The sequence below is a fragment of the Nicotiana tabacum genome, chromosome 17, assembly GCF_000715075.1.
Source record: "Nicotiana tabacum cultivar K326 chromosome 17, ASM71507v2, whole genome shotgun sequence".
NCBI classification, from domain to species: domain Eukaryota; kingdom Viridiplantae; phylum Streptophyta; class Magnoliopsida; order Solanales; family Solanaceae; genus Nicotiana; species Nicotiana tabacum.
In genome coordinates this window covers 102,732,636-102,756,117 of record NC_134096.1, presented here as the reverse complement: position 1 = coordinate 102,756,117, position 23,482 = coordinate 102,732,636, and the positions used below count along the sequence as shown (strand labels likewise).

Genomic DNA, 23,482 nt, shown 5'->3' with positions numbered 1-23,482 from the left:
GGGCTATGTGAAATTGAATTTTTGAAGAGAGTTATCACATACTTGCTGAAAGTCATGAGCTACAATTCCATGAAGAGTGAATGGCATGACTTTACGAATAAATTGAAGTCTGCAAGCTGTTGCAATTACTTTCAAGCTGAACTTCGCTGTTTCATCTGCTAATTGTTGAATTCTTTGCATTGCAGGTACTTAGATTCGTAAAATGACAGCAGCGAGTAAACCATCCAAGCAACAAGACAAAGATGGTAACAAGCAACCGCCCAAAAAGCCTACCGGAAGGGCAGCGGGCGGTCCAAATCCACAGAAAAAAGGAAGCGGACGGAGAAGGAAATGGAACTGCTGCCTAGGCAGTTAAGTGATGATTCAGAGCAAGAGGAGGAGGAAACATTGGTCAGGAGGACAGTGAAGAAGGGTATTACACCAAGCAAAGGAATAGAGATACGAGAGCCTGTGACATACCAAAGAAAAGCTTCGAGAATGAGTGCTCCAACTGATAAAGGGAAGGAGAAGATTACTACAGAATCTGAATCCGATTCCGATTCGGACAATGACCACCTACAGGTCAACATGAGTGATGAAGACGAGGGTGAACCCATAGACCGAGTTGATTGGGAGAAATACTTTGTTAATGAGAAGGCATTCCGAGCCTATAAGAAGATACTGGTTTCAAAGAAGTATATTCCGGAAAAGCCGATAAACATCGGACCACTTAAGACAAAGTACTCAGAGTTTCTCAAGTCAATTCGAGAGGTGCAAAAATGGGGACCCATTCTGAAAGGTCATGGCAAAGCCAACCTCACCATTGTTAGAGAGCTCTACGCCAATTGGCGTCACGCAAGGGGAAACATTGTGCGAGTAAGAGGGGTAGATATTAATGTGTCAGCTGAAGCTCTGAATAACTTCTTAAGGGTGCCACACACACTCACAGACAGGTTTGACGCCATATGCAAAACACCAGATTATGCACACATTAAGTCTGTCCTATGCCCTACCAGGAAGGATGCAGAATGGAAGCATGGGAGTATGGAGTACCACTCTATAGCAAAGGAATTCATGAGTGCGTTAGCACGTGTGGCTCTAAATTTCATTTGTAACCGCCTGCTGCCATGCCAACATAAAACTGATGTCCCTCGTTACCGCGCACTCGTATTATATGCTTTATTAGAGGGGATACCACTCAACTTCGGAGCCATCATGCATGATCAAATGCAGCGAACCAGGATGAATTACAAGTGGAGGCTGTTCTTTGCTAATACCCTAACGGCTTTTTTAACAGAGAGGGGAGTACTATGGGACAAGGAGAATGACGACATTGAGGCTAAAGCTCCAGGACCATATGATGTCACTCATGTTCTAGAGCCGAACAAGGGAAGGTCTTCTAAGCTCACCATCCAACAATTATTTGAGCATATGCAAGCAGATATGCAAGAGAACAGGGCTGAGCTGATAGCGACTCGTGTCGAGTTGAGTGCCACCAGGGATGAGTTGAGACAGACTCGTGCGGATCTAAGTCGAGTTCAGACCGAGCAGGCCACGATGATGAAGGAGATATCATTAATCCTCAGAGCTCTGGTTCAATGTGCAGGTACAGACATCTCCCAGCTGATTGCATCATCCACTGCCGGACCATCCACTCCTGTTCCTCCCATAGTCACCGAGGCTCCACTCAACAGGCCTATTGAGGTCGCTGTAACACCTGATACAGAATCCGCACCAGTTGTTGATGATAGGAATGCTATGGATGCAGATGCTCCTCCACAGACTGCGGATGAGCCCTCCACCTTGACTTGAGGGAGTTCTTCTCACCCTACTTTACCTTGTTTGTGTGCGTTGGGGACAACGCACAATCCTAAGTGTGGGGTGGGGTGATTTATGTTTGATGTATGGATGAATGTACTAATATATTCACTGGATTAATGGCATAAAATAGCAGTAAATTCATCTATATGGAGTAACTATCAGTTTATCTATCAGTTTATCATTATGAAAAAAAAAAAATATATATATATATATATATATATATATATATATAGTATCTTTGTAGATAGTAATAATCCCCTGTGGTTTTTCTTTGTGCCTCGGTTCTTTTCCATGGGATGTAGTTTGAACCGGGTAATTTTGTTTTCTTTTTAGAGTAGAGTAGGAATGTAGGGAATAAAAGGAGGAAGAATGATGAACCTAGGTGACCTTGACTTGGTTGATACTGGCATATTTAAGCTTTTACATATGTAATATCTTCCCTTCTCACTCTGAAATTATTGATGATGCCTTGTTAAAACGGATAGCATGTTTTGTGGCGCCTATTTCTCATTTTCTTGACTTGTGTTCACTTTGCGCTTAATGCTCAATATCTCGTGGCTCCGTGAATACTTGCATTGTTGGAGAGTCAGAATGTGACCGTCCTTAGAGAGTCATGTGCCATGTGTGGTGAGGTTTTTGTGTTGTCCATGTAGTGTACTTGTGTCTAGAACTTGCCCGGTATGTGAGTTGAAGCGAAATTTTAGGTGATGCTCGGTTTGAAAAATGATTTTAGGCTTTCTTTGATCTTTTTGAGCTTATTGCTTATCACAAATAAAATCTATCCCTAGTTAAACCTTTTGAGCCTGTAGACCTTTTATTTGGTACCCACATTACAAGCCTACACCCTTTTTATTCTTAATTGACATTGTTTTGATCCTTTTACCTCTTAAAGCACTTTAATTGTTAGATGAGCGCTAAAAGAAGTAAGAAGGGACTAAGTGTGGGGTGACTTTTGAGTGGAACCAATGAAAGAAAGAAGGGTGCACTTAACTAGCGAAAATTGAAAGAAAAAAAAAAAAGAAAGAAAGAAAAATATAGAGGAATAAATTGTTGTCTTATTCTTGCTAGTGGGTATGAATTAAAGTAGTGCTTAAAGAAAGAGGAAATATTGTTGGGGTGATATTATTTGTGGAATTGAAGTGGTGTTGAAGAATTTGCGCTTAAGTTATTTGATGATGTGTTAAAGTGCTTAGGAGGTTGAGTCACTATTCCTAAAATATATCCTACCCGTCCCTTAGCCCACATTACAACCATGAAAAAGTCCTAATTGATTTTAGATCGAGCGAGCTTACATTAGTAGAGATTTACATTAAGGGCAAGCCTATGGTACCAACTACATGCATGTGACTTCTTTTGTGAGAGTGAGCGATTTTCTTTGTGAGCATGAGATTCGAATGTGTGGATTGATTCTACTCTCTCTGCTTTTGTTGTGAGGGCACATGGTTTCACGAGGGATAGGTAACGTTATTAGACTTCTCTATGATGTTGGTTGTTCAAGCCATGAGTGCATAGTGACATTGAGTCGGTTTTTGAGGTTAGGATTGTTGTGAGCATGTTGTCTTTGTTCGAATATTTTTAAAGAATGGCTTAAGTAAAGGGAAGGGTATGTGATGCATAGCCTAGAGCCTAATTGTTGCAAATAACCACGGTCAGAGGTGCAGTGTGCTTTGAATGATAAGAGCTTAATTTTGTTTCGTCTACTATAGGATGGTTTGTTCGAGGACGAACAAAGGTTTAAGTGTGGGGTAGTGATGTTTGGCATATTTCGATATGTGTTGATGTTACTTTGCCCATGTTTTAACCACTTTTTGATGTTATTTAATCTTTAAAACACCCAACATGGTGTAATTATTGGTTTGATGACTAATTAAGTTATGTGTGACGATTTAAGGTGTTCGGAGTGCAAAATATGAAGAAAAGGTGGTTTAGCCAGAGGAAGAAGGGTTGGATGCGTCGCATCCAACCTAGGAAAACATCATCCTGCATGCAACCTTAGCAGTGAAGTTGGGCCATAGCGTCCGCCATCGCGTGCGAAACTGGGAAGTAGAAGAGAAGGCTGGATACGTCGCGTCCGCCATCGCGTGCAAAGCTGAGAAATAGAGGACAAGGTGGATGCGTCGCATCCACCTTCGCAGAAAAAAATTGAAATGGAGGACAAGGTGGATGCGTCGCATCCACCTTAGCATCAATCCCTGAAGCCGAATTGGACTAGGAATAGGAGAGCTTTGGCCCACGACTTTTGTACGCAATATATAAGCTAAAAACGCCTCTTTTAGGTTATCTAACATATTGGGAAGGGGGAAAAAGCCACGACAAAGCTGTGGAGGCCGGAATTCATCGAGTTTCATCTTTCTCCCACCAAACTTAGTAATTTTTATGTTTCTTTATATGATTTGTTGTTTGGCTACCATGTCTATGTGGAGCTAAACTTCACGTTCTAGGGTTGTGGTTCTTTCATGACTATTGTTAGTCGGATATTGATTTTGACTTCTTGATTTATCATATTAGTTTATTTATTCAATCTTGCACTTAATTATTTAATTGCTTGATCACCAATTGAATATTATCTACGAATCTAGAATTGAACTCGAAAGTGAGAATCCTATATTGCATACAGGATTGAGTGGGGCAAGTTCTTGAACTCGGGCATCGGGGAACGGATTCGTGGTTAGGATAGACATATACCTAATTGCCTTGCTTGGTTGATTTACAGGAATTATAAATGCGTTCTTGTTGATTCTCACTCCATAGACATATAGGCGTTAAGTTAGCTGGAATAGGCGAGTAAGAACTCGACAGATTCTTATGAGCAATATTAACCCTGTCAACCAATAAGCTAGATAAATTAGTCGGTCAATTCAATTGAAGAATACAATAGGATTGTTAGATAGCCCAGAACCCTAGATCGTTTTCATTACATTGATATCATTAAAATCTGCTCTTTCTCTGTTCAAAGTTTATTATTTATATTTTTCTTATTTAATTAGTTGGAATAAAATATTTTTAGATTTAATTCTTGTTTAGATAATTAGGATAGTCTAATTTAGTTAATAGCTAATCATAAATCCTCGTGAGTTCGACATCCGACTTTTAGTCACTTTATTACTTGACGACCGCGTATACTTGCGTGAGTGTGTTTGGTCGCAACAGGCAGTCGAGTCATAGCACTTCAATTATAATTTGGTCCTGGTTTTCACGTACTTGTAGATGATAGCTACACCAAAAGAAAATTAGAATAGTGAAAATTTTCAAATATAATTACCTGTGTAGTTTTATCAACACCTTCCAACAAGGTTAAAAATGAGACATTTGATTCGATCATATCCAAATCAAAAGCATCCTTACAAAATTAACGGTTGTCTAAGAAACACTGTATGAATAATCCTAAAAGAAAACTAACGTGAAAATTTGCTTCTGATAAAGGAGATGTTACTTGATGAGGAGTGTATGCATTGTCCTGAAACAACTTTTTTATTGGTGGTGCAACCACTTTTTTGAGATTTTTCTGTAACAAAAATAACTAATTAGATGGATCAAAAATAAAAATAAAGTAAAGAGTTGCATAATACTTACTCATTCTCCCCTGAGTAGTTGGTTGAGTAGCTGGTTGAGTAGCTTTTCTTTTTTGGGTTTATCCCAATGGTTAGGGATACCTTCTTTGCGAACACCGGGGTCCAATACCTTCTTTTCTATGTTTTGCTTACCATTTTTGGTGGAAATATGGATATCAGAACTGTCCAACTTGCCTAGATAGTCATCTATCTCAATTGAAGCATTTTCGAGATAGTTTTATAGAATTTCCCGGCATTCCACATTAGATTTGCTAAGATAAGCAAGATTATAACAACTCTGCATCACATTGTTAGTGTAAACAATCTCAGATTCTGAATTTTCATTGATAGAACCACTCTTACTTGGCAATTTTTTTATTCTTTTCGTCACATATTTGGTCCATCTCTTCAAAATGTATTTCTCAGGGATTTGAGACACTTTCTTTGAAGTTAATATCAATAAACAGTGTGCACATATAATACTCATAGATTCAAACTTCTTGCAAGTGCATGTCACATGTAAAGTTGCAAAATCTAATTCAACAAACCAACTCTTGATTATGCTCTTTAACAAATCTATCCACCATGAAAGGACCATTACAAAATTGACGCTTAAAGATTATCATTGCAGGATACTAAGATCGTGTATCTATGTGAATGTAAGATGCCTTACTCGATTTTCTTTACCTTTCATATTTCTCCCCATGCCTATAACACACAAAATGTTTTTCTCGAATAATCACACTACCTTGAAAATAATTTTTGTTTATCTTTTCTTACACTAAAACCTTTGGAGCGTGCATATTCACAATATAAGTTATAAGCTTCTTCCTCATCCTTAACAATTTGATCTTTTATCTTCCCTTCTAATTCAATTATGATATTTTCTGAAACTTTTTCTTCTATGTTTTTCTCATCATCTTCTTCATCAATTTTAATATCTTCGACTAATACTTCTTCATGACTCTCAACGTTGTTTGTCTTCTCAAAAGTTGACATTATGATATTCCAAAAGAGTAGTCTAAGTATTTGTTTATCCGTAAAATGGTACAGTTGAATTTATACGTGGTTTCTAGACAAGTGAACTAATTTGATCCTGAAATAATATAATAATCGAAGAAATATGCAATACTTAGGATCATGCCCTCTTTAATATCAATTATGTGGGTCATTGATGAAGATGTAACGTTGAGTGTAAATACTAAATTCTTTATAACGGACCGCCACTCTTAATGTTGTAGAATATTCTTTAGTAAATGCTACTGGGCGCAGAGCATTTAATACACTTTTATAAACGTTATCCGTTCCGATAACAAGCGCAGTGGCTGCGTTCGGTCCTCAGCCATTCCATCTTGGATTCCATGTATCCTCCTTTTAGTCAGCCACACATCATATAATATTTTACCCTATACAGATAGTCCTCCTGCTTTCCGGTGACATAACTTTGTGTTACCGGAAAGTTGGTAGAAACATCATTTTGGCGAGAATTACTATAATTCCCTCTGAAGGTCTCTGACAGTTGATTGACGCACGTCTCTCCATATTTAATGCCCCAAACATGCATCATCTCATGATTCAGCACAGCTTTAGCCGGTTATCGAGGTAATCATGGCCATGAATTTAGCCGTCAGAATTTTACTTATACGCAACTTTCTATTCCTTTACGCTTTACGATTGCTCGAGCTTCTAATTTGCATCCTTGTTTTCCATCCTTTTTCTAATTTTCTTCAAACACAAACTCTTTACCTTCTTCCTTTCCAATGGCCTCTTCCTCCAAACGTGGTGGTTCTACGAAGAATAAGAACAAAACCGAGGATTCGGTTCCTCCAACAGTGGATTCCATCATCCCAAGAAGGCTTAGTACTTCGAAAGATTTTGAAGGGAAATTTTCTACTGCTAACCCACGTACATGGGTTGTTAGTAGGTACCCTTCTTTCATTCGTTCTTTCAGTATCCCTGCTATGAAGGAGGATTGCCACTGCAATGAGTTGGAAATCATCGCTCCTGATCTATCGGAGCGAGTGACCCTTCCCAATGAAGGTTTTACATACTTTTTCATGTATCCCTTTACTTTGGGTGCATTTTCTTTGAGCGAAGAGCTTGATTCCATAATTGTAGAGTTTTCCTTCGCTGCCAGGTATGTTTGGCACAGGTACGTCCTTCAGTGTGAATTACGATCGCCTGCCTCCGACGCTTGTGCCAAGAAACTGGGGAGGAGCTAACCTTAGCTTATGTGATGAATCCCTATTCCCCCAAAATCTTCCGCAGGGGAATGATAAACCTTTGCAAGCATGGCCACCATGCTTTGTTGTCTAGTATGGATGACAACAATGACCGTGGGTAGATGGAACAGGTCGTTGCAGTTGCCAACAACGACATCATTCCGACAACGACTTCATCCTTTTCGGTTGTTTGGAACCGCACTCGTAAGTTCTTTGTATAATATTCCTCTTACTAAATATTCTTCTATGGCCGTATCATATCTTAACCCTTCACATATTTCAGCGCTATAGCACACGAAAATATGAAAATTTGGCAAAATTCTAGTTTTTTGGCCTTAAAACGCAAAACAATGAGGAACGGTCATGGCAGGGCGGTGACTATGGTTCTTTAGGTCACATTTGATGGCTCAAAAAATTTTAGGCGATCCGATTCCGGGGGGCCCGGCCCCACTGGGAAGGCGTGGGTTATAGCATACAAAAATATGGGAATCAGGCGAAATTCTAGTTTTTGGCCGTAAAACGCAAAACACTGAGGAACGGCCATGGCAGGGCAGTGACTATGGTTCCTTAGGTCGTATTTGATGGACTGAAATTTTTTTAGGCAATCGGGGTCCGGGCCCACTCGTAAGGCGTGGGCTATAGCACACGAAAATATGTGAATCAGGAAGAATTCTAATTTTTTGGCCGTAAAACGCAAAAGAACGAGGCAAGGTCATGGCGGGGCAGTGACTATGGTACCTTAGGTCATATTAGATGGCCTGGAAAAATGTTTGGCGATCCAGGGGGACCTGCCCACTAGGAAGGCGTGGGCTATAGCACACGAAAATATGGGAATCAGGCGAAATTCTAATTTTTGGCCGTAAAACGCAAACAAAACGAGGAACGGTCATGGCAGGGCGGTGACTATGGTTTCTTAGGTCATATTTGATGGCTCAGAAAATTTTTAGGAGATCCGGGTCTTGGGCCGCGGGTCCACTCGGAAGATGTGGGCTATAACACAAGAAATTATGGGAATAAGGCGGAATTCTAGTTGTTTGGCCGTAAAACGCAAATAAACAACGAACGGTCATAGCGGGGCAGTGACTATGGTTCCTTTGGTCGTATTCTATGGCCCGAAAATATTTTAGGCGATTCGGGTACGGGGGGCCCGGGCCCACTCGGAAGGCGTGGGCTATAGCACACGAAAATATGGGAATCGGGCGGAAATCTAGTTTTTTGGCAGTAAAACGCAAAAAACGAGGAACGATCATGGCGGGGCGGTGACTATGGTTCCTTAGGTCATATTTGATAGCCCATAAAATTTTTAGGCAATGCGGGTCTGGGGGCCGGGCCCACTCGGAAGGCTTGGGCTATAGCACACGAAAATATGGGAATTGGGCAAAAGTCTAGTTTTTTGGTAGTAAAACGTAAAAAACGAGGAACGATCATGGCGGGGTGGTAACTAAGGTTCTTTAGGTCGTATTGGATGGCCCGAAATTTTCTTAGGCGATCCTAGTCTGGGGGCCCCGGCCCACCTGGAAGGTGTGGACTATAGCACACGAAAATATGAGAATCGGGCGGAATTCTAGTTGTTTGGCCGTTAAATGCAAAAAACGAGAAATGATCATGGCGGGGCGGTGACTATGGTTCTTTAGCTCGTATTTGATGGCCCGGAAAATTTTTAGTCTATCCGGGTCCGGGGGGCTGGGCCCACTCGGAAGGCATGCTATAGCACACGAAAATATAGAAATCGGGCAGAATTCTAGTTTTTTGGCCGTAAACGCAAAAAATGAGGAACAGTCATGGAAAGGCGATTACTATAGTTCCTTCGGTAGTATTTGATAGCCCGAAAATATTTTAGGCGATCGGGATCCGGGCCCACTCGGAAGGCGTGGGCTATGGCACATAAAAATATGGGAATCGGGCGAAATTCTAGTTTTGGCCGTAAAACGCAAAAAAATAAGGAACGGTCATGGCAAGGCGGTGACTATGGTTCTTTCGGTCGTATTTAATGGCCCGAAAATTTTTTAGGCGATCCGAGTCCGGGGGGCCCGGCCCACTCGGAAGGCGTGGGCTATAGCACACAAAAAAATGGGAATCAGGCGGAATTCTAGTTTTTTAGCCGTAAAATGCAAAAAATGAGGAACTCTCATGACGGGGTGGTGACAATGGTTCCTTAGGTCGTATTTGATGGCCCGAAAATTTTTTAAGAGATCCGGGTCTGGGGGCCCCGGGCCCACTCGGAAGGTGTGGGCTATAGCACACAAAAATATAGGAATCACGCGGAATTCTAGTTTTTAAATGTAAAATGCAAATAAACGAGGAACGATCATGGCCGGGCGCTGACTATGGTTCTATAGGCCGTATTTGATGGACCAAAATTTTTTTAGGTGATCCGGGTCTGGGGGACGGGCCCACTCGGAAGGCGTGGGCTATAGCACACGAAAATATGGAAATCTGGCGGAATTCCAGTTTTTTGGCCGTAAAACGTAAAATAATGAGGAACGGTCATGGTGAGGAGGTGACTATGGTTCCTTGGGTCGTATTCTATGGCCCGAAAATATTTTAGGTGATCCGGGTCCGGGGGGCCCGGGCCCACTCTGAAGGCGTGCTATAGCACACGAAAATATGGGAATCGGGCGGAATTCTAGTTTTTTGGCCGTAAAATATAAATCAACGAGGATCGGTCATGGCGGGCGGTAACTATGGTTCCTTTGGTTGTATTTCATGGCCCGAAAAATTTTTAGGCGATCGGGGTCCGGGGGCCTGGGTCACTCGGAAGGCGTGGGCTATAGCACACAAAAATATGGGAATCGGGTGGAATTCTAGTTTTTTGGCCGTAAAACGCTAAAACATGAGGAACGGACATGACGGGGCGGCGACTATGATTCCTTAGGTCATATTCTATGGCCCAAAAAACTTTTAGATGATCCCGGGGCTCGGGCCCACTCGAAAGGCATGGCTATAGCTCACGAAATTATGGGAATCGGGGGGAATTCTAGTTTTTTTGTTGTTAAACGCAAAACAACGAGGAACGGTAATGGCAGGGCGGTGACTATGGTTCCTTAGGTCATATTTGATGGCCCGAAAAAATTAAAGGCGATCCGGGTCCGGAGGGGCCCGACCCACTCGGAAGGTGGCAAACGAAAATATGGTAATATGGCAAATTCTAGTTTTTATGCCGTAAAACGCAAAAAAATGAAGAACGATCATGGAAGGGCGGTTACTATGGTTCCTTAGGTCATTTTTGATTGCCCAAAAATATTTTAGGCGATCGGGGTCCGGGCCCACGCGGAAGGCATGGGCTATAGTTCACGAAAATATGGGAATCAAGCGGAATTCTTGTTTTTTGGCCGAAAAGCGCAAAACAACGAGGAAAGGTAATGGCGGGGCAGTGACTATGGTTCCTTAGGTCGTATTTAATGGCCCAAAAAAGGTTTAGGCGATCCGGGTCCGGGGGGCCCTTCCTACTGGGAAGGCGTGGACTATAGCACGCGAGAATATGGGAATCAGTCGGAATTCTAATTTTTTGGCCGTAAAGCGCAAAACAACGAAGAACGGTCATGGAGGGGCGGTGACTATGGTACCTTATGTCGTATTTGATGGCCCAGAAAAATTTTAGGCGATCGTGGTCCGGGGGCCCGGGCCCACTCGGAAGGCATGGGCTATAGCACATAAAAATATGAAAATCGGGTGGAATTCTAATTTTTTTGCCGTAAAACGCAAAATACTGAGGAACGGTCATGGCGAGGCAGTGACTATTGTTCTTTAGGTCGTATTTGATGGCCCAGAATATTTTTAGGTGATCCGAGTCCGGGGTCCCGGCCCACTCGGAAGGCGTGGACTATAGCACACGAAAATATGAGAATCGGATGGAATTCTAGTTTTTTGACCATAAAAAGCCAAAAACGAGGAACAATCATGGTGGAGTAGTGACTATGGTTCCTCAGGTCGTATCTGATGACCCAAAAATTTATTAGGAGATCCAGGTCTGGGGGGTCAGGCCCACTCGGAAGGTGTGGGCTTTAGCACACGAAAATATGGGAATCAGGCGGAATTCTAGTTTTTTGGACGTAAAACGCAAAAAAAGAGGAACGGTCATGGCGGGGCGGTGACTATGGTTCTTTAGGTCGTATTTGATGGCCCGGAAATTTTTTAGGCAATCCGAGTCCGGGGCCCCCGGCCCACTAGGAAGGCGTGGGCTAAAGCACAGGAAAATATGGCAATCGGGTGGAATTCTAGTTTTGGCCGTAAAATGCAAAACAACGAGGAACGGTCATGGAAAGGCGGAGACTATGGTCCCTTAGGTCGTATTTGATGGCCCGAAAAAGTTTTAGGCGATCGGAGTCCGGGCCCACTCGGAAGGTATGGGCTATGGCACACAAAAATAAGGGAATCAGGCGGAATTCTAGTTTTTGGCCGTAAAACGCAAATAAACGAGGAACGGTCATGGCAGGGAGGTGACTATGGTTCTTTAGGTCGTATTTGATGGCCCGAAAAATTTTTAGGCGATCCGAGTCCGGGGGGCCCGGCCCACTCGGAAGGCGTGGGCTATAGCACACGAAAAAACGGGAATCAAGCGGAATTCTAGTTTTTTAGCCGTAAAATGTAAAAAATGAGGAACGATCATGGCGGGGTGGTGACAGTGGTTTCTTAGGTTGTATTTGATGGCCCAATTTTTTTTTTAGGAGATCCGGGTATGGGGGCCCCGGGCCCACTCGGAAGGTGTGGGCTATAGCACACGAAAATATGGGAATCAGGCGAAATTCTAGTTTTAGCTATAAAACGCAAATAAACGAGGAATTGTCATGGCGGGGCGGTGACTATGGTTCCTTAGGTCATATTTTATGGCTCGAAAATTTGTTAGGCGAGCCGGGTATGGGGGCCCAGGCCCAATCGGAAGGCGTGGGCTATTGCACATGAAAATATGGGAATCAGGCGGAAGTCTCATTTTTTGGCTGTAAAACGCAAAACACGAGGAACGATCATGGCGGGGCGGTGACTATGGTTCCTTAGATCGTATTCTATGGCCCGAAAAAAATTTATGCGATCCGGGTCCGGGGGGCTCGGGCCCACTTGGAAGGCGTGGGCTATAGTACACGAAAATATGGGAATAGGGCGGAATTCTAGTTTTTTGGCCGTAAAACGCAAAAAAACGAGGAACGCTCATGGCGAGGAAATGACTATTTTACCTTAGGTCGTATTTGATGGCCCGAAAAAATTTAAGGCGATCCGGGTCTGGAGGGGCCCGGCCCACTCGGAAGGTGGCACACAAAAATGTGATAATCGAGCGGAATTCTAGTATTTTGGCCGTAAAACGCAAAAGAACGAGGAACGACCATGGCAGGGCGGTGATTATGGTTCCTTAGGTTGTATTTGATGGCCCGAAAAAATAATAGGCGATCGGGGTCCCGGGGTCTGGGCCCACTCGGAAGGCGTGGGCTATAGCACACGAAAATATGGGAATCGGGCGGAATTCTAGTTTGTTGGCCGTAAAACGCAAAAAAGCGAGGAACGGTCATGGCGGGGCAATAACTATGGTTCGTTAGGTCGTATTTGATGGCCCGGAAATATTTTTGGTGATCCGGGTCTGGGGGGCCGGGCCCAGTCGGAAGGCGTGGGCTATAGCTCAAGAAAATATAGGAATCGGGCAGAATTCTAATTTTTTGTCCGTAAAACGCAAAAAAAGGAGGAACGGTCATGGCGGGGCAGTGTCTATTGTTCTTTAGGCCGTATTTGATGACCCGCAAAAAATTTAGGCGATCCGAGTTTGGGGGCCTGGCCCACTCGGAAGGCATGGTATAGCACACGAAAATATGAGAACCGGGCGGAATTCTAGTTTTTTCGCCGTAAAAAGCCAAAAATGAGGAACGATCATGGCGGGACAGTGACTATGGTTACTTAGGTCGAATCTGATGCCCGGAAACGTTTTAGGCGATCTGGGTCTGGGGGGTCAGGCCCACTCTGAAGGCGTGGGCTTTAGCACACGAAAATATGGGAATCTGGCGGAATTCTAGTTTTTTGGACGTAAAACGTAATAAAAGAGGAATGGTCATGGCGGGGCGGTGACTATGGTTCTTTAGGTAGTATATGATGGCCCGAAAAATTTTTTGGCGATCCGAGTCTGAGGGCCCGGCCCACTCGGAAGGCGTGGATACCACAAAAAAATATGGGAATCAAGCAGAATTCTAGTTTTTAGCCGTAAAATGCAAAAAATGAGGAGCTATCATGGCGGGGCGGTGACAATGGTTCCTTAGGTCGTATTTGATGGCCCGAAAATTTTTTAGGAGATCCGGGTCTGGGGGCCTTGGGCCCAATCGGAAGGTGTGGGGTATAGCACACGAAAATATGAGAGTCGGGCAGAATTCTAGTTTTTTTGCTGTAAAACGCAAAACAAACGAGGAACGGTCATGGAGGGGCTGTGATTATTGATCCTTAGGTCGTATTTGATGGCCCGGAAAAATTTTAGGCCATCCGAGTCCTTGGGGGTCCGGGCCCATTCGGAAGGCGTGGGCAATAACACACGAAAATATGGGAATCGGGCGGAATTCTAGTTTTTTGGATGTAAACGCAAAATAAATGAGGAACGGTCATGGAGGGGCTGTGATTATTGATCCTTAGGTCGTATTTAATGGCCCGGAAAAGTTTTAGGCCATCCGGGTCCTTGGGGGCCCGGGCCCACTTGGAAAGCGTGGATAATAGCACACGAAAATATGGGAATCGGGCGGAATTCTAGTTTTTTAGCCCTAAAACGCAAAAAAAGGATGTACGATCATGGCGGGGCCATGACTATGGTTCCTTTGGTCGTATTTGATGGCTCGGAAAAATTTTAGGCGATCCGGGTCCGGAGGCCCGGGCCCACTCGGAAGGCGTGGGCAATAGCACACGAAAATATGCGAATCGGGCGGAATTCTAGTTTTTTAACCGTATAACGCAAAAAAAAAATGAGGAACGGTCATGGCAGGGTAGTGACTATTGATCCTTAGGTCGTATTTGATGGCCCAAAATTTTTTAGGCAATCCGGGTCCGGGGGGCCGGGCCCACTCGCAAGGCGTGGGCTATAGCACACGAAAATATGAGAATCGGGCGGAATTCCTGTTTTTTTGACGTAAAATGCTAAAAACGAAGAACAGTCATGAAGGGGCGGCGACTATGGTTCCTTAGGTCGTATTTGATGGCTCGAAAATTTTTTAGGCGATCGGGGTCCGGGGGGTCCGGACCTATTCGGAAGGTGTGGGCTATAGCACACGAAAAAATGAGAATCGGGCGGAATTCTAGTTTCTTGGCCGTAAAACGCAAAATACCCAGGAACGGTCATGGTGGGGAGGTGACTATGGTTCCTTAGGTCGTATTTGATTCCCGGAAAAATTTTAGCCGATCGGGGTCTAGGGGGCCCGGGCCCACTCGGAAGGCGTGGGCTATTGCACACAAAAAAATAGGAATCGGGTGCAATTCTAATTTTTTGGCCGTAAAACCCAAAACAACGAGGAACGGTCATGGCGGGGCGGTGACTATGGTTCCTTAGGTCGTATTTGATAGACCGACAAAATTTTAGCCGATCCGGGTTCGGGGGGCTCGGGCCCACTCGGAAGGCGTGGGCTATAGCACACGAAAATATGGAAATCGGGCGGAATTCTAGTTTTTCGACCGTAACACGTAAAATAAATACGGAACGGTCATGGCGGTGCGGTGACTATGGTTCCTTAGGTCGTAATAGATGGCCCGGAAAAATTTTAGGCTATCCGGGTCCGTGAGCCCTACCCACTGGGAAGACGAGTGCTATAGCACATGAAAATATGGAAATCGGGCGGAATTCTAGTTTTTTGGCCGTAACACGAAAAACAAAATGAGGAACGGTCATGGCGGGGCAGTGACTATGGGACCTTAGGTTGTATTTGATGGCCCGGAAAATTTGAGGCGATCGGGGTCCAGGGGCCCGGGCCCACTCGGTAGGCATGGGCTATATAGCACACGAAAATATGGAAATCAGGCAGAAAAAAACAAGGAACGCTTATGGCGGGGCGGTGTCTATTGATCCTTAGGTCGTTTTTGATGGCCCGAAAATTTTTAGGTGATCCTGGTCCAGGGGTCTGGGCCCACTCAGAAGGCGTGGGCAATAGCACATGAAAATATGGGAATCTCGCGGAATTCTAGTGTTTTAGCCCTAAAACGCAAAAAACGAGGAACAATCATGTTGGGGCGGTGACTATGGAACCTTAGGTCGTATTTGATTGCTAGGAAAAATTTCAGGCAATCGAGGTCTGGGGGGCCCGGGCCCACTCGGAAGGCTTGAGATATAGCACACGAAAATATGGGAATCGAGGGGAATTCTAGTTTTTTGGCCGTAAAACGCAAAAAATGGAAAACGGTCATGGCGGAGCGGTGACTATAGTTCCTTAGGTCCTATTTGATGGATCGAAAAATTTTTAGGCGATCCGAGTCCGGGGTCCCGGGCCCACTCGGAAGGCGTGGGCTATATCACACGAAAATATGAGAATCAGGCGGAATTCTAGTTTTTTCGCCGTAAAACGCAAAAAACACGAGGAACGATCATGGCACGACAGTGACTATGGTTCTTTAGGTCATATTTGATGGCCCGAAAATTTTTTAGGCGATCCGAGTCTGAGGGGCCCGGACAACTCGAAAGGCGTGGGCTTTGGCACATGAAAATATGGGAATCAGGCGGAATTCTAGTTTTTTGGCTGTATAATGCAAAAACGAGGAAAGATCATGGTGGAATAATGACTTTGGTTTCTTAGGTCATATTTGATGGCCCGAAAAGTTTTTAGGCGATCCAGGTCTGGGGGCCCCGGGCCCACTCGGAAGGCATGGGCTATAACAAACGAAAATATAGAAATTGAACGGAATTCTAGTATTTTGGCCGAAAAATGTAAAACAACGAGGAACTGTCATGTCATGGTGGTGACTATGGTTCCTTAGGTCATATTCTATGGCCCGAAAAACTTTTAGGCGATCCGGGTTCGGGGGTCGGGGCCCACTCGGAAGGCGTGAGCATAGTACACGTAAATATGGGAATCGGGCAGAATTCTTATTTTTTAGCCGTAAAACGCAAAAAACTAGGAACGGTCATGGCGGAGCGGTGACTATGGTTCCTTAGGTCGTATTTGATAGCCTAGAAAATTTTAAGGTGATCCAGGTCTGCGGGGCCCAGGCCCACTCGAAAGGCGTGGGCTATGCACACGAAAATATAAAAATCGGGCGGAATTGTTGTTTTTTTGTTGTAAAACGCAAAAGAATGAGGAAAGGTCATGGTGGGGCGGTGACTATGGTTCCTTAGGTCGTATTTGATGGCCCAGAAAAATTTTAGGCGATTCAGGTCCGCGGGGCCGAGGCCCACTCGGAAGACGTGGGCTATAGCGCACGAAAACATGGAAATCGGGTAGAATTCTAGTTTTTTTTGCCGTAAAATGCAAAAAAATTGAGGAACGGTCATGGCGGGGCGGTGACTATGGTTCCTTAGGTCGTATTTGATGGCCCAAAAATTTTTTAGGCGATCCAGGTCCGCGGGGCCCGGGCCTACTCGGAAGGCATGGGCTATAGCACATGAAAATATGGGAATGGGGCGTAATTCTTATTTTTTGGGTCGTAAAACGCATAAAATGAGGAACGGTCATGGCGGGGCGGTGACTATGGTTCCTTAGGTCATATTTGATGGCCCGAAAAATTTTTAGGCGATCCGGTCGGGGGCCCCGGGGCCACTCGGAAGGCGTGGGCTATTACACATGAAAAAATGGGAATCGGGCGGAATTCTAGTTTTATGGCCGTAAAACGCACAAAATGAGGAACGGTCATGGCGATGCGGTGATTATGGTTCTTTAGATCGTATTTGATGGCCCGAAAATTTTTTAGGCGATCTGGGTCCGGGGGGCCTGCCCACTAGGAAGGCGTGGTCTTTGCACACGAAAGTAGGGGAATCGGGCTTAATTCTAGTTTATTGGCCATAACACGCAAAATAAACGACGAACGGTCATGGCGGGGCGGTGATTATGGTACCTTAGGTCGTATTTGATGGCCCAAAACTTTTTAGCCGATCTGGGTCAAGGGGGCCCAGGCCCACTCGGAAGGCGTGAGTTATAGCACACGAAAACATGGAAATCTGGCGGAATTATAGTTTTTTGGCCGTAAAATGCAAATAAAATAAGGAACGGTCATGGAGGGGCGGAGATTATTGATCCTTAGGTCGTATTTGATGGACCGAAAATTTTTTAGGCGATCCCAGTTCTTGGGGGCTCGGGCCCACTCGGAAGGCGTGGGCAATATCACACGAAAATATGGGAATCGGGCGAAATTCTAGTTTTTTAGCCCTAAAACTCAAAAAATGAGGAACGATCATGGCGAGGCGGTGACTATGGTTCCTTTGGTCGTATTTGATGGCTCGGAAAATTTTTAGGAGATCCGGGTCCAGGGGCTCGGACCCACTCGGAAGGCGTGGGCAATAGCACACAAAAATATGAGAATTAGACGGAATTCTAGTTTTTTAGCCGTAAAACGCAAAAAACGAGGAACAGTCATGGCTGGGCGGTGACTATTGTTCTTTAGGTCATATTTGATGGCCCTGAAAATTTTTAGGCGATCCGTGTCCGGGGGACCCAGGCCCACTCGGAAGGCGTGGGCTATAGCACACGAAAATATGGGAATGAGGCATAATTCTTGTTTCTTGGCCGTAAAATGCAAACAAAAAGAGTAACGGTCATGGAGGGGCGACTACTATGGTTCCTTAGGTCGTATTTGATGGCCTGAAAAATATTTAGGCGATCGGGGCCCGGACCCACTCGGAAGGCATGGGGTATAGCACGCAAAGCTATAGCATCCGAAAATATGGGAATCGGGGGAATTCTAGTTTTTTGGCCGTAAAACGCAAAACAACGAGGAACGGTCATGGCGGGGAGGTGACTATGGTTCTTTAGGTCGTATTTGATGGCCCGAAAAAAGTTTAGCTCATCCTATTCCAGGGGTCCCGGGCCCACTCGGAAGGCATGGGCTATAACACAAGAAAATATTAAAATCGGGTGGAATTCTAATTTTTTGGCCGTATAACGCAAAAAATAAGGAAATGTCATGGCAGGACGGTGACTATAGTTCCTTAGGTTGTATTTGATGGCCAGAAAAATTTTTAGGCGATCCGGGTCTGGGGGCCCTAGGCCCACTCGGAAGGTGTGGGCTATAGCACACGAAAATATGGGAATCGTGCGGAATTCTAGTTTCTTGGCCGTAAAATGAAAAACAACGAGGAGCGGTCATGGTGGGGCGGTGACTATGGTTCCTTAGGTCGTATGTGATGGCCTGAAAAAATTTTAGGCGATCCGGGTCCGGAGGGCCTGGGCCCACTCGGAAGGCGTGGGCTATAGCACACGAAAAAATGGGAATCAGGCGGAATTCTAGTTTCTTGGCCATAAAACGCAAAAAAACGAGGAACAATCATGGCGGGGAGGTGACTATGGTTCCTTAGGTCGTATTTGATGGACCAAAAAATTTTTAGGCGATCGGGGTCCGGGGGGCCCGGACCCACTCGAAAGGCATGGGCTATAGCACACGAAAATATGAGAATCACGCGAATTCTTATATTTTGGCTGTAAAACGCAAAGAAATGAGGAACGGTCATGGCGGGGCGCTGACTATGGTTCCTTAGGTCATATTTGATGGCCCGAAAATATTCTAGGCGATCCTGTTCTGGGGGGTCAGGTCTACTTAGAAGGCGTAGGCTAGAGCATACGAAAATATGAGTATCAGGCAGAATTCAAGTTTTTTGGCCGTAAAACGCAAAACAACGAGGAACGATCTTGGCGGGGCAGTGACTATAGTTCGTTAGGTCATATTTTATGGCCCGGAAAATTTTTAGGCGATCTGGTTCCGGGGGGCCCGGTACCACTCGGAAGGTGTGGGCTATAGCACACGAAAAATGAGAATCAGGCGAAATTCTAGTTTTATGACCGTAAAATAAAAAAAACGAGGAACGGTCATAGCGATGCAGTCACTATGGTTCTTTAGGTCGTATTTTATGGCCCGAAAAAATTTTAGGCGATCCGGGTCCGGGGGCCTTGCCCACTCGGAAGGCGTGGGCTATAGCCCACGAAAATATGGGAATCAGGTGGAATTATAGTTTTTTGGCCGTAAAACGCAAAAAAATGAGGAAAGATCATGGCAGGGCGGTGACTATGGTTCCATAGGTCGTATTTGATGGCACTTAAAATTTAAGGCCATCAGGGTCTGGGGGGCCTGGGCCCACTCGGAAGGCGTGGGCTATAGCACAAGAAAATATGGTAATCAAGCGGAATTATTATTTTTTGGCCCTAAAATGCAAAAAAAAAGAGGAACGGTCATGGAGGGGCGGCGACTATGATTCCTTAGGTCGTATTTGATAGCCCGAAAATAGTTTAGGCGATCGGGGTCCGGGGGGCCCGGATCCACTCGGAAGGTGTGGGCTATAGCACACGAAAATATGGGAATCTCGCGGAATTCTAGTTTTATTTTCCGTCAACCGCAAAAAATGAGGAACGGTCATGGCGGGGCGGTGCCTATGGTACCTTAGGTCGTATTTGATGGCCCGAAAATTTTTTAGGCGATCGGGGTCTGGGGGCCCGGACCCACTCCAAAGTCGTGGGTTATAGCATACGAAAATATGGGAATCGTGCGGAATTCTAGTTTTTTGGCCATAACATGCAAAACAAACGAGGAACGGTCATGGCGGGGCATTGACTATGGTACCTTACGTCATATTTGATGGCCCGGAAATATTTTAGGTGATCCGGGTCCGGGGGGCCCGGGCCCACTCGGAAGGTGTGGGCTATAGCACACGAAAATATGGGAATCGGGTGGAATTCTTGATTTTTGGCCGTAAAATACAAAAACACGAGGAGCGGTCATGGCGTGGCAGTGACTATTGTTCCTTAGGTCGTATTTGATGGTTCGAAATTTTTTTAGGCGATCCAGGTCCTGGGAGACTTGCCCACTGGGAAGGCGTGGGCTATGCTCACGAAAATATGGGAATTGGGCGGAATTCTAGTTTTTTGGCCGTAACACGCAAACTAAACGAGGAACGGTCATGGAGGGGCGGTGACTATGGTACCTTAGGTCGTATTTGATGGCCCAAAATTTTTTTAGCCGATCCAGGTCTAGGGGGCCTGGGCCCACTCGGAAGGCGTGGGTTATAGCACACGAAAATATGAGAATCGGGCGGAATTCTAGTTTTTTGGCCTTAAAATGCAAATAAAATGAGGAACAATCATGGAGGGCGGTGATTATTGATCCTTAGGTCGTATTTGATGATCCGGAAAAATTTTAGGCAATCCGGGTCCTTGGGGTCCCGGGCCCACTCGCAAGGCGTGGGCTATAATACACGAAAATATGGGAATCGTGCGGAATTCTAATTTTTTGGCGATAAAACGCAAAACTACAAGGAAAGGTCGTTGCGGGACAGTGACTATGGTTCCTAAGGTCATATTTGATGGCCCGAAAAAATTTAAGGCAATCAGGGTTCGGGTAGTTCGGGACCACTCGGAAGACGTGGGTTATATCACACGAAAACATGGGAATCAGGTGAAATTCTTGTTTTTTGTCGTAAAACGCACAAAAGCGAGGAACGGTAATAGCTGGGGGGGGGGGGGGGTAATTATGTTCTTAAGGTCGAATTTGATGGCCCGGAAAATTTTAGGCGATCCAGGTCCAGGTGCTCGGGCCCACTCGGAAGGCGTGAGCAATAGCACACGAAAATATGAGAATCTAGCGAAATTCTAGTTTTTAGCCCTAAAACGCAAAAAACGAGGAACAATCATGTTGGGGCGGTGACTGTGGAACCTTAGGTTGTATTTGATTGCCCGGAAAAATTAAAGGCAATCGAGGTACGGGGGGTCCGGGCCCACTCGGAAGGCATGAGCTATAGCACTCGAAAATATGGAAATCGGGCGAAATTCTAGTTTTTTGGCCGTAAAATGCAAAACATGTGGAACGGTCATGGCGGGGTGGTGACTATGGTTCCTTAGGTCCTATATGATGGATCGGAAAAATTTTAGGCAATCCGGGTCCGGAGTCCCGGGCCTACTCGGAAGGCGTGGGCTATAGCATACGAAAATATGGGAATGAGGGAGAATTCTAGTTTTTTTGCCGTAAAACATAAAAAGCACGAGGAATGGTCATGGCACGGCAGTGACTATGGTTATTTAGGTCATATTTGATGGCCCGAAAATCTTTTTAGGCGATCCGAGTCTTAAGGGCCCGGACAACTCGGAAGGCGTGGGCTTTGGCACACGAAAATATGGGAATCGGGCGGAATTCTAGTTTTTTGGCTGTGTAACGCAAAAGGAGGAAAGATCATGGTGGGGCATTGACTTTGGTTTCTTAGGTCGTATTTGGTGGCCCGAAATATTTTAGGCGATCCGGGTCTGTGGGGCCCGGGCCCACTCGGAAGGCGTGGGCTATAGCAAACGTAATTATGGAAATTGGGTGAAATTCTAGTATTTTGGCCGTAAAATGCAAAAAAAATGAGGAACTGTCTATAAACTGCTTGAATAGAGGTTATGGACCCTTCTTTGGTAGAAGTAATTCTTTCTTGTAAAGAACCCATTTCGGTACTCAAGGTGGGTTGATAACCCACAACGGAAGGCTCATTAACATCTCGGAAATATTCCGCCATAGTTAGGGCAGTCAAACCAACTCTCATACGAGCTCCCGGCGGTTCATTCATCTGACCGTAAACTAGGGCCACTTTTGATTCTGCAATATTTTCTTCATTAATCACTCCAGATTCTTTCATTTCCATGTAAAGATCATTTCCTTCCCGAGTACGTTCACCCACTCCGCCAAATACGGATACGCCCCCGTGAGCTTTAGCAATATTGTTAATCAATTCCATAATAAGTACTGTTTTACCCACTCCAGCTCCCCCGAATAGTCCGATTTTTCCTCCACGGCGATAAGGGGCTAAAAGATCTACTACCTTAATTCCTGTTTCAAAAATAGATAATTTTGTATCCAACTGTATAAAGGCGGGCGCAGATCTATGAATAGGAGACGTTGTATTAGTATCTACAGGCCCTAAATTATCAACAGGCTCTCCGAGCACGTTAAAAATTCGTCCAAGAGTCGCCCCCCCGACCGGAACACTTATAGGAGCTCCTGTGTCAATCACTTCCATTCCTCTCGTTAGACCGTCTGTAGCACTCATAGCTACAGCCCTAACTCGATTATTTCCTAATAATTGTTGTACCTCACAAGACACATTAATTGGTTGACCAACACTATCTCGACCTTGAACTACCAGAGAATTATAAATATTCAGGATCTTGCCCGGGGGAAAGGCTACATCTAGTACTGGACCGATGATTTGGACGACACGCCCCGGGTTTTTTTTTCAAGCATGGAAACCTCAGAACCAGAAGTAGTAGGATTGATTCTCATAATAATAAAATAAATATGTCGAAATATTTTTGCAAAAATTATCGAATTCAAAATAAATGTCCGCTAGCACGTCGATCGGTTAATTCAATAAAATGGAAATTAGCACTCGATTTCGCTGGCACCATGCAATTGAACCAATTCAATTGTTTACTTATTCACTGAGACCGAGTGAATTTGCAAGCCCACCCAACCTATTTTAATTTTAAAATCTCAAGTGGATGAATCAGAATCTTGAAAAAGTCTTTCATTTGTCTATCATTATAGACAATCCCATCCATATTATCTATTCTATGGAATTCGAACCTGAACTTTATTTTCTATTTTTATTACGATTCATTATTTGTATCTAATTGGCTCCTCTTCTTATTTATTTTTGATTTCAATTTCAGCATATCGATTTATGGCTAGCCTATTCTTTTCTTTGTGTTTTCCTTTCTTTTTTATACCTTTCATAGATTCATAGAGGAATTCCGTATATTTTCACATCTAAGATTTACATATACAACATATACCACT

General features: G+C 44.5%; 1 pseudogene; it reads right to left on the bottom strand.

The window, feature by feature from the left end:
* Positions 1-4,993: 4,993 nt before the first annotated feature.
* On the bottom strand, positions 4,994-22,966 carry LOC142172011 (ATP synthase subunit beta, chloroplastic-like; annotated as a pseudogene).
* Positions 22,967-23,482: the final 516 nt, after the last annotated feature.